We start from the raw sequence: 9975 nt of genomic DNA, 5'->3' as shown, positions 1-9975 counted from the left end.
CTATAGTTGATCCCATGACAATATACTCCAAGGATGGAGAAGCCCCATATTTCTTAGGCCAAGTGAATTCCTTTTCGAATGACCCCAATATTTACTGTGCCAGGGCAGGAGGGAAAAAACAAAAATACAAAAAGCACAAAACCTTGGTTATTTTTATATATTATTTTTTTATCTTCATTTATTATTATTATTATTATTATTATTATTATTATTATTATTATTATTTGTATTTACCTAACTATTTTTGGTCGATTTCTCTGTTTGGGTGTGATTATTAAAATTGTTGTCCCCAGTTATACTTATTTTTTTTCTCTTCCTTTCTTTTCTTTCTTTATGTGCTATGCCATGTTTCTTATTTCAAGACCATGGCGTGTTTTTTGTTTTGTTTTATTTTTGTTTGTTTTTCTTTGTTTTGTTTTGTTTTGTTTTTGTGGTGCTTATCGATAAAGCTGGAGTCCTCACTGGATATTTGACACTTCTTTTGGTACTGGTGGAGTGTTTCACCTTCTTTTTCTCCTTCATCTCTCAAATCGTTGATGAGAGCCTCTAGAAGGATTCCGCCCATTTTCGGCGTATTAGACTCTTACCCCAGTTTATTACTTTTCTCTTTTTCAAACAAAACCACACATCTTGAACTAGCTAGTCCGGCCTTCAGTTAGAGGGGGAAATAAGGGAGACATCAAGACCAAACAGGTGCAAGACTACTAAGTAGTAGGTCAGATACAGAGGGGAACACATATTCTAGCCGCCCTGGGGGTGAGGGAAGAGGAAATGGGAGGTAGAACAAAAATGGAGGTGTAGGGAGGACAATTTGGTGATGGGAATACCTCCTGATTTTATGTAAATATGTACCTAAAATAATATTGTCAACAATATGTAAGCCACTATGATCAAAATAAAAATTATATTAAAAAAAAGAAAAAGAAAAGACATAATTGTAATAATGCCCAGAGATAATATGGGAGGACCAGCACACCATATAATGCTCACCAAAAAGAGTGATGAGTGCAATTAGACTACATTGAGAACTATTATAAAAATGTGAATGAATGAGGGAAATAGAAAGCCTGTCTAGAGTACAGGCGGGGGTGTGGTGGGGAGGAGGAAGACTTGGGATATTGGTGATGGGAATGTTGCACTGATGAAGAGGGGTGTACTTTACATGAATGAAACCCAAGTACAATCATGTTTGTAATCAAGGTGTTTAAATAAAGATATTATAAAAAAAGAGAATGTATGTGTCACATCACAAGAACAAGAACAATCAATGCTGGCGAGGATGTGGGAAGAAAGGAACTCTCATTCACTGCTCATGGGAATGACATCTAGTCCAGCCTTTATGGAAAACAATATGAAGATTCCTCAAAAAAAGTGAAACTGAGCTCCCATATGATCCAGCAATATCACTCCTAGGGATATACCCTAGAAACACAAAAACACAATACAAAAATGCCCTTTGCATGCCTATGTTCATTGCAGATTTATTTATAATAGCCAGAATCTATAAACAACCAGGATGCCTGACAATAGATGGGTGGCTAAAGAAACAGTGGTACATATACAAATGGAATATTGTGCAACCATCAGGGGAGATGAAGTCATGAAATATGCCTATATATGGATGGACCTGGAAACTATTATGCTGAGGGAGAGAGATAGACACAGAATAGTCTAACTCAGCTGTGGGATTTAAGAAAAATAAAAGATAATATGGTTATAATACCCAGAGACAATAGAGATAAGGTTTGAAAGGATCAAGCCATGACATGAAGCTTACCACAAAGATTAGTGAAATCAGTTAGAGAAATAACTACAATGACAACTATCATGACAATGGTAGTGAGCCAGAGAAAGAAAACGCCTATCTTGAAGATAAGCAGGGAGTGGGAGAGGAGGGAAATGGGGGCAGTGGTATCGGGAAGGTTACACTGGTGAAGGGGGTGTACACTTTATATGATTGAAACCCAACTACAGACAAGTTTGTAGTCATGGTGCTTAAATATATATATAAATTAAACAAAAAGAGTTGTTGATTAAAAAAATGTCTGTATTAAGCAAACTGTCAAAGCTTACTGAAGGGTATTGTCACATTTGTTAATATGACAGAACCCCAAACTCATCATTCATTCTAGTCTACTATGACTCGCCTACGATGAAAGTAATTATATATGCTCCTGCCAACCCAAATAAAGTGATCAAAATAAAAAAAAAGTATGCACATGTAGTCTTCATTGGGGGGGCAATAATGATTCAAGTCTTTCCCCACCCCAGTGATAAAAACAGGTATTTTATTTTAATCTCTAGAGAAAATCACCCAACTCTTCCCTCTTAAAGAAAAAGTGCTTTGTTTATAATCAGATCACATAGGCTTTTGGTTCTATGATATCTGAGAGATTGAAACACACACTAAGTAGAGCTTCCCCACTCTTCCCCTTCTCCCACACATTTGTAATCCAGCGCACTGAGCTCCCAAAAGCTGACGGCTTTCTCAAGACAGGCTGCAGGATCCACTCACAGCTCTGCTCCCCCGACCCCTCCTTCCTCTCCTATCATTCCTGGCTTTTAGTAGAAAAAACAATTGAACTATTGCATTAGACCACTGCAATTTGCGAATCCTAATGAAGAGCCAGCCCCGCTCTTGGTACAATGATAATATTTACCTTTGAGAAATGTTTGTCCAAGTAAGTGTTCAGAATGTATTCCCTTTGAACAGTCTTGGTGAGAGTGTTTTCTTCTTACTTGGCCTATAACCAAAGAGAAAGAAAGTTAGGGGGAAAATAAGAAGACAGATGGCTATAGACTGTGTCCAATTCACTGTAAAAATGCTAGCAAATTTATACTAAACACGGAGGAGCTTTCCGTTTCTATTTCCAGAACAAAGAAGACTGCAAAGTAGTGGAGAAAAGTACAGGTAGTGGTGGGTAAATAAAACATTTCTCTCAAAGAAGAACCAAGTCAATGTCTAATCGAGTACAAAATCAAGTGATACGCTCCTTCTGGGTTTTTTTTTTCCTAGACTGATGACAAAATAATCTATATACTATTGTAGTGGCATTAAGCTGCATTTGAGATAAAGCAGCGATTTTCAAAAGTATTTGTGCCTTTCGGTGAGGGAAGCTGTGACTTAATTGTGAAAATGCTTTCTTGGAAGGAAAATCCTGTGAGCAGCATGAACAGCGTGACACTCGTTTCTTCATTCCTGGCTTTGGTGGAAGTGAAAGATGTGCAGAAATGGAGATTTCAGGGTTGACTTCCCTTGATCTCTCTCCTGGTCTGTCAGCGTTCCTCAGTCCCATTCCATCTGTGGCTCTGCTCTATTTTGGGTAATCAGCCCTTCCTCCATCCCTCTTTCCTCGCCATTCTCTAATAAATATCTCCTAGTCTCAACATCTGCCTTATGCATCCTAACAGGACAGGTATGTGAGGAAAGAGAGGGGAAGAATAGAATAAATGATGACCTAAAGAGAATATCCTACTGATGAAGAAGTCCCAAAGTTCTCATTTCATAATTTTAACAGATTCAGCTATGATTCTTAATTTTCAATTTAAAAAATGACAACAACAGTAGGGTACAATTTTTCACATAGCAATGTGTTTTTTCTTTGGAGATGAGATGGCACTCCTAGTCAGAACTTAAGAGGTGAAGGGCCAAAGAGATAGCACAGCAATAGGGCATTTGCCTTGCATGTAGCCGACCCGGTTCAATTCCCAGCACTCATAGGGTCCCGCAGCCTGCCAGGGGCAATTGCTGAGTAGAAAGCCAGGAATGACCACAGAGCATCGCTGGGTGTGGCCCAACAACCAATTAATCAATAAATAAAGTTTAAGAAAAAAGAACTCTGAAGCCCTCCCACAGTAATTCTAGGCCATTAAGACCAGAGTTTCAATGTGACTACATATTATACATATTATACCTTGGCCATACCAGGAGGTGTTCTGTGCCTCCAAGGTCACATACACTGTGATGCTTTGGAGAACCATATGGGGTTGGGGGACTGAATTGGGCTCAGCAGCATTCAAGATGTTCGCCTTAACCCCTTCTATCTCTGTGGTCCTAGCATTGTGCTCTTCTTAAGGCCACAGATGATGCTTCTTGATTAGCAATACTCTTTTCCAAGTCATCAGACTATGTGGGTTATCTTGACATATATATGTAGATATAGATATAGATAGTATTTCGCTGACAGCTTCCAAGTGAGAAATGGCTGTCTTTGCTTACCAATGTATTCTGCTACATTATTATTTTCATTTTAAAAACAAGTCTATCAAGAAAAGAATAAGATACACAATCATAGGCTGCCTTCCTACAAGCTGACTACAGGTCCCTGCACTCTCACTTAGTAAACAGTAAGGTCAGAGCCTTCACTGGGAGAAAAAATAAAAACAGACTAGGCTTCCTGAATATTATTTTTTATCCTTTTTATCAGATTTCAAGTCAAACTTCTCTGAACATTGGCCATACATATACATGAAAAACATGGATTTCTTCTGTAAACATCTCTCCTTCTCAGACCCAGAGAATTTTCTTGAATTCATTATAACATGAGTAATATTTGATGATCTAAGTCAACTTTGGCAGAATAAAATAAAATAAAAGAGTAACCTTTCTTATATCACCAAATATTATTATTATTATTATATATCAAAATGTGTGTATGTAGTTTACCTATTACTAGATGTGAACAAAAACTGATTTGAAAATTGAGCAAGTGAAAAAATTTCCATACTTTGCTGGTCAGAATGCAAAATACTATGGTTACTTTGAAAACAATCTAGTTGGTCATCAAAATGTTAAATATAGGAGTTATCATTTGACACAGTAACTTCACTCCTATATATGCACCAAGAAAATGAAAATATATTTCCATATAAAAACTTATATATGGATGTTCATAACAGCCTCAAAGTGGAAACATTACAGATGCCTATCAACTGGCAGATTAACAAAATATGGTACGTCAATATCAAAGAATACTATTTGGCCACAAATGGAAGAAATGACATATGATAGAACCTGCCTGAACCTAAAAACTATGTCACCACACATATACACACAAACCCCACAATACTTCCTTTTACATGAAAGTTCCAAAGTGGCAAGTACATAGGAATATTTCCTTGTGATTGTGGTTGATAAGGGTAGTTAAGTCATTTGAGGTATATTTTTACGTAATGAAAATTCTGAAAGTCATTAGGTGACACACAAAACAATGAATACACTGTACTTTATGGTAAACTGTAGGCAACATGAATTACAGTTAAATAAGACTATTATTGAAAGGATTTTACATAATGTGTACTTTCTCATACCAATCTTAAAGACTACGGTAAACCCAAGAGCAATTGTCACCAAAATCTCTATGCTCATTGCACTCAAGCATGATCAACTGACTCATTGAAAATGTTCATAGTCAGACTATCAGCCTGTGTAAAATTCTGAAAAGGCCTGCTGCTCTTTCAGATTCCATTTCATATTTCTTGACTAAGCTTAGTATGGACAGCAGTTAATGACCGAAAATAATTACAGCTCCAATTAGAAAGTCTATGCTGTCAGTGGAGATACTCTGTTCTGCAGAACAAAATTTTTGGACTTCAAAAACAGGTATCTACTTAAATCAGACCATCCTATACTGCAAATGAAATGGCAAGTTCAGCCAGCATTGCTTCTTCCTGCCTTACATTAGTGATAACACCACAATAACATTCATCAGTAGGTTCAAACAGATGAATTCTGATAATCTGTGATGCATTTTGCTAATTAACCTGAAGACTTGCTTTGCTCTGACTAAAGTCACTCAGAGGAAATAAAATAAAGTTCAATTTCTGGGTCACCGGAACCCTGGGCTGAGATATGCCTTTGACAGATGGCAGATCCAAGCCTAACCTGGCATGGCAGAGAGCAGACATCTAGAGAGAAAAATGTTTTCTCAAAACTATGCCATTCAATCCCTTCTGTGGATTATTGATGACATCAGTAACATACCTTTTTGTTATCTGGGTGAAACAGAAATTTGATAACACAGACTTGGGTCAACTTACACCAAATTTCTATTTATTGTGTGTTTGTGTGAGTGTAACACACATCCATTTATACACTAAGGGCTCGCTTCTGGCAGTGCTTAGAAACCATATTGGATATAAGGAATCAAACCCAGGTTAGCCATGTACAATTCAAGAGCCTTACCCTCTGTAGTATCTTTCTGGCTCCTTCCACTTTATGTTTACTTAGAAACATTTTAAGCTAATGGTCAAACTTAAAACAAATTGGAATGGGGGCAGAGTGACAGTACAAGAGGTTAGGGCACTAGCCTTGCATGCAGCTGACCTAGGTTGTGTGCTTGGCATCCTCTAAGGTTCTTTGAACCCCACTAGGGAGTAATCCCTGAGCACAAAGTTAGATATAAACCCTGAGCATAGACATATGAAACCTAAAAAAAAAAAAATAAAGAAATTGAAAGGAGACTTATTCAATACTTGAACTCATTCTATATATCTGCAGCATCCATTTTATAAGAATAAAGTCAAAAGGACTTGATTAAAAATATCAGTTAAATATATGAATCACTGAATGAATCATGGTGCTTAACAACTAATAATTATTCAATATTTACCTAAGTAAATATTGAAATAAATACACTGAGTAAATTGAAGTAAATAGACTGAGTAAATTAATTTTTAATAGAGTAAACTCAAGGTTACTGTTTAAATCATTGTAGTTTCTGAAGATCAAGAAACTATTTCTCATGATATCATATTACACCATAAAAATATATCACATTGCCAGTACCTTCCAAGTAAATACCTTCCTACCCTATATTTAGGTTTGAGTTAGAGGTGGGGACATTTCTTCTGAATCCCAGTGGCTTAGTGGCATCAACTTAATTTTAATCAACTTTAATTTTAATTAACTTCGACTTCTTCTTTTTTTTTTTTTTTTTGGTTTTTGGGCCACACCCTGTGACGCTCAGGGGTTACTCCTGGCTATGCGCTCAGAAGTTGCTCCTGGCTTCTTGGGGGACCATATGGGGCGCCGGGGGATCGAACCACGGTCCGTCCTAGGCTAGCGCAGGCAAGGCAGGCACCTTACCTCCAGTGCCACCGCCCGGCCCCAACTTCGACTTCAATTAACTTTAATTTTATTTCTGGTTGCTTCTTCTAGGACCATACATCACAAGCCCTATATTAACAGATCTTTCAAATACTTAAAAACACCAATTTGAAGAAGTCCCTTTCCCCTACATCCAAGCCTTCCCTTTTTCATTTTAAAGAATGCAGTTTAGAATATCACCTCTCATAATTCAAAATAGCACAAAGACTGTAAGAAGATGAGATCTAGGTCTTGTTTAACCCAAATACTTTATTTAGGACAAATGGCTAATAAATAACCAGACAAAATGTCCAGTGTACAAAGTAAAGATCTGATTTAGGAATATTTATCTGGCTGAGTGGAATGATAGTACTGAGAGAATTATTGTTTTAAATTAAATTTTCATAATTATATTTCAGGTGGTTACAATTTTTTAACATTTATGGTAGCAAACTACAGTATTACTGCATCCCCACCAATGGGCCCATCAACCTCCACCATTGCTCCTATGTTACATCCAGTGTGATTTTCTTCCTTCCACAATTCTCCCTACACTGTTTATTATAAGTTTGACAAGGGTTTGTCATTGTTTAATATAGTCTATTCCCATGTTTTATCTCTCATTAATCAACAGATGAGTGAGATCATGTACTATTTGTTCTTATCCCCATGAATTCTAGAGACCAGTTATCCTAAGGAGACAAAACTACCAGAAGGAATAATAGTGAAATAGAATGGTATCCCTGACCATTCAGGAGTCAAGTTATATATAACAAGAGAATATGGTCACTGGTTATAACTTAGACTAAGCCAAAATTAAAAAATATATAACTATGGTCCACCAAGAAGATACCTAGCTCCAATCACTTAAACACGAAGGAACAACAACAACAACAACAACAACAACAACAACAACAAAACAAACTCTGAAAGGACTAGGGAGAAACTTGGAAGAGATATAATGAAATTTTATAAGTCATTCCTGGGATACTAGATTATGTTTGCTTGTTTTTTTCACATCTAATTTTTGCTTTGTTTACCTCTTAGTGCTTTTTAAATAATAACCAATGATTCTCAAGGCTAATACCATCTCTATGCTCAGGAGTGACCATTAGCAATGCTCAGAGACTATAAATGGTGCTGGGTATCAATTTGGGGTGGGCTATCTGTAAAGGCAAGCATTTTACTTACTTCTTATATAATCTTTCTGGTACAGGATACTGGATCTTGCACCTAAATAGCAATCCAGATGATTTATAATGCAATAGTGACCATCCCAATGGTCAACAGTGAGGCAATACTATTTGAACAGTTTCAGTATTAAAGATTACAAGTCACCAAACAAGTTCTTCCTGTCTGAGTGATAGTACGGCATATAAATAATATGATTAGAGATTTACTACACTGTACTGGGTGTTGGGGTTAAGGAAAGGTAGGTTTAAACATGTTAAGTATCTTGTGTTAATGAGAACAAATTTCATGTTTGGGAAGGGCAAGATGGTGCATGTAAGAGGAAGCAGAAGAGAAGAGAAGCAAAGAGACACAGGGGATTAGAATCTGGCTAGCATTTAAATTTCTGGTTAAGGTCTTCTAAAGGACCAAGTTCAAAGGCATATTTCTAAATGCAGTAGCAGTTCACTAGTGAAGAAGAGAAGAGAAATTTTACTTATGTTAGTCCAGATTCTACTTTTTTTATTTAGAAGGTCACACATCTTTTTGAACAGCTACACTGTACTGTGGGCAAATATAAATCTTGTCCTTGACTATCTCAAAGACTAATTTCTTTCTTATATAATGCTTCTATGTTACATCACTCTTTACTGTCCTTCTACAATTTAATTGGAGGCTGTGGTGATGGTGAGATACTTATATCATCCCTAGATTATGGCTAATTGTGGGTTACTGAGTTAATTGGAAAGATAATTTAGAATTGCCTTTTCCCATGTATTATTGCATTAGCCATCTCTTCCAGTCTTCATTTATGCATTACGGAATTTTGCCTAAATGAGGCCTAACGTTAAGCAGGAAAGGATTAATTTTAAATACCCAAAACCTTTCTCCGAAAAGAAAGCAATTTATTAATAAGTTCCCTCTGGATATACTTACCAAACCAGTTATTCGTCTTGCTAATTATACATACTCCCTATCTGTCTAAATAATGAATTCGATATCTTTTTGGTTTTAAAAAAATCTGACATGCCTATAAACTAAAGGCATGCTACTTATTTATCACCTATATTCTCTGATTGCTTTAATAAACTGCTCAAGCACAGACATTTCCTTCCACTCACATTTCAATATTGTCTTCCAGAGTAATCTCACAAGAAAAAAGAGATTCAATATACTTAATATACAGAAGCTAAGTAGGATAGTTTAAATAATAAAAAAAAAAAACAACATACAGGGCTGTGATATACTGTGTATTACTGAAAAAAAAAACAAAACCTTTCTATACCTCCTTCTCCCTCTTTCCAAAACTTGCTTTTCTATGGCTGCACCTTTTTCCTTGCTGAGTTTCCAAGTGCTTTTTGGCTGCTTTTTCTGGCTGGGATTTCCAGCTGTGCCTCTCAGCTTTCTACCCATCCCCATCTCCCAGCTGCTTTAGCTCTCACTTCCAGCTTTCCTGATATTGACTATGTTAACAATTCTTCATGCCAGCTGATGTCTTTTGCCTCATTTTTCACATATTTTAAAAGCTGAGATCTATGCATGCATGGAAAAATAACAACCCATTAATAAAGGAGTGCTTTCTGGTGTTTTATTTTCCTTTCTGAGGGCAGAATAATGTGAAATGGAATAGCTACAAGAAAAATTCACAGGAGTGCCAAAGAGAGGCCAATCTGTTGATAAGATGATGGCAAATAAAAACCATTCTAAGTATCAGAAAG

At 36.5% G+C, this 9975-nt stretch overlaps 1 long non-coding RNA gene across 1 annotated transcript in view; it reads right to left on the bottom strand.

The window, feature by feature from the left end:
• Positions 1 to 2644: 2644 nt before the first annotated feature.
• LOC126020563 (uncharacterized) overlaps positions 2645 to 9975 on the bottom strand; it is a 97881-nt gene continuing 90550 nt past the window's right edge. Inside the window, exon 3 of the long non-coding RNA XR_007499607.1 lies at positions 2645 to 2744. This is a non-coding gene — a long non-coding RNA (uncharacterized LOC126020563). The remainder of the gene's footprint in view (positions 2745 to 9975) is intronic.

Source organism: Suncus etruscus, chromosome 10 (genome assembly GCF_024139225.1).
Source record: "Suncus etruscus isolate mSunEtr1 chromosome 10, mSunEtr1.pri.cur, whole genome shotgun sequence".
In the NCBI taxonomy this organism is placed as follows: Eukaryota; Metazoa; Chordata; class Mammalia; order Eulipotyphla; family Soricidae; genus Suncus; species Suncus etruscus.
This window is presented reverse-complemented; position numbering and strand designations above follow the sequence as displayed.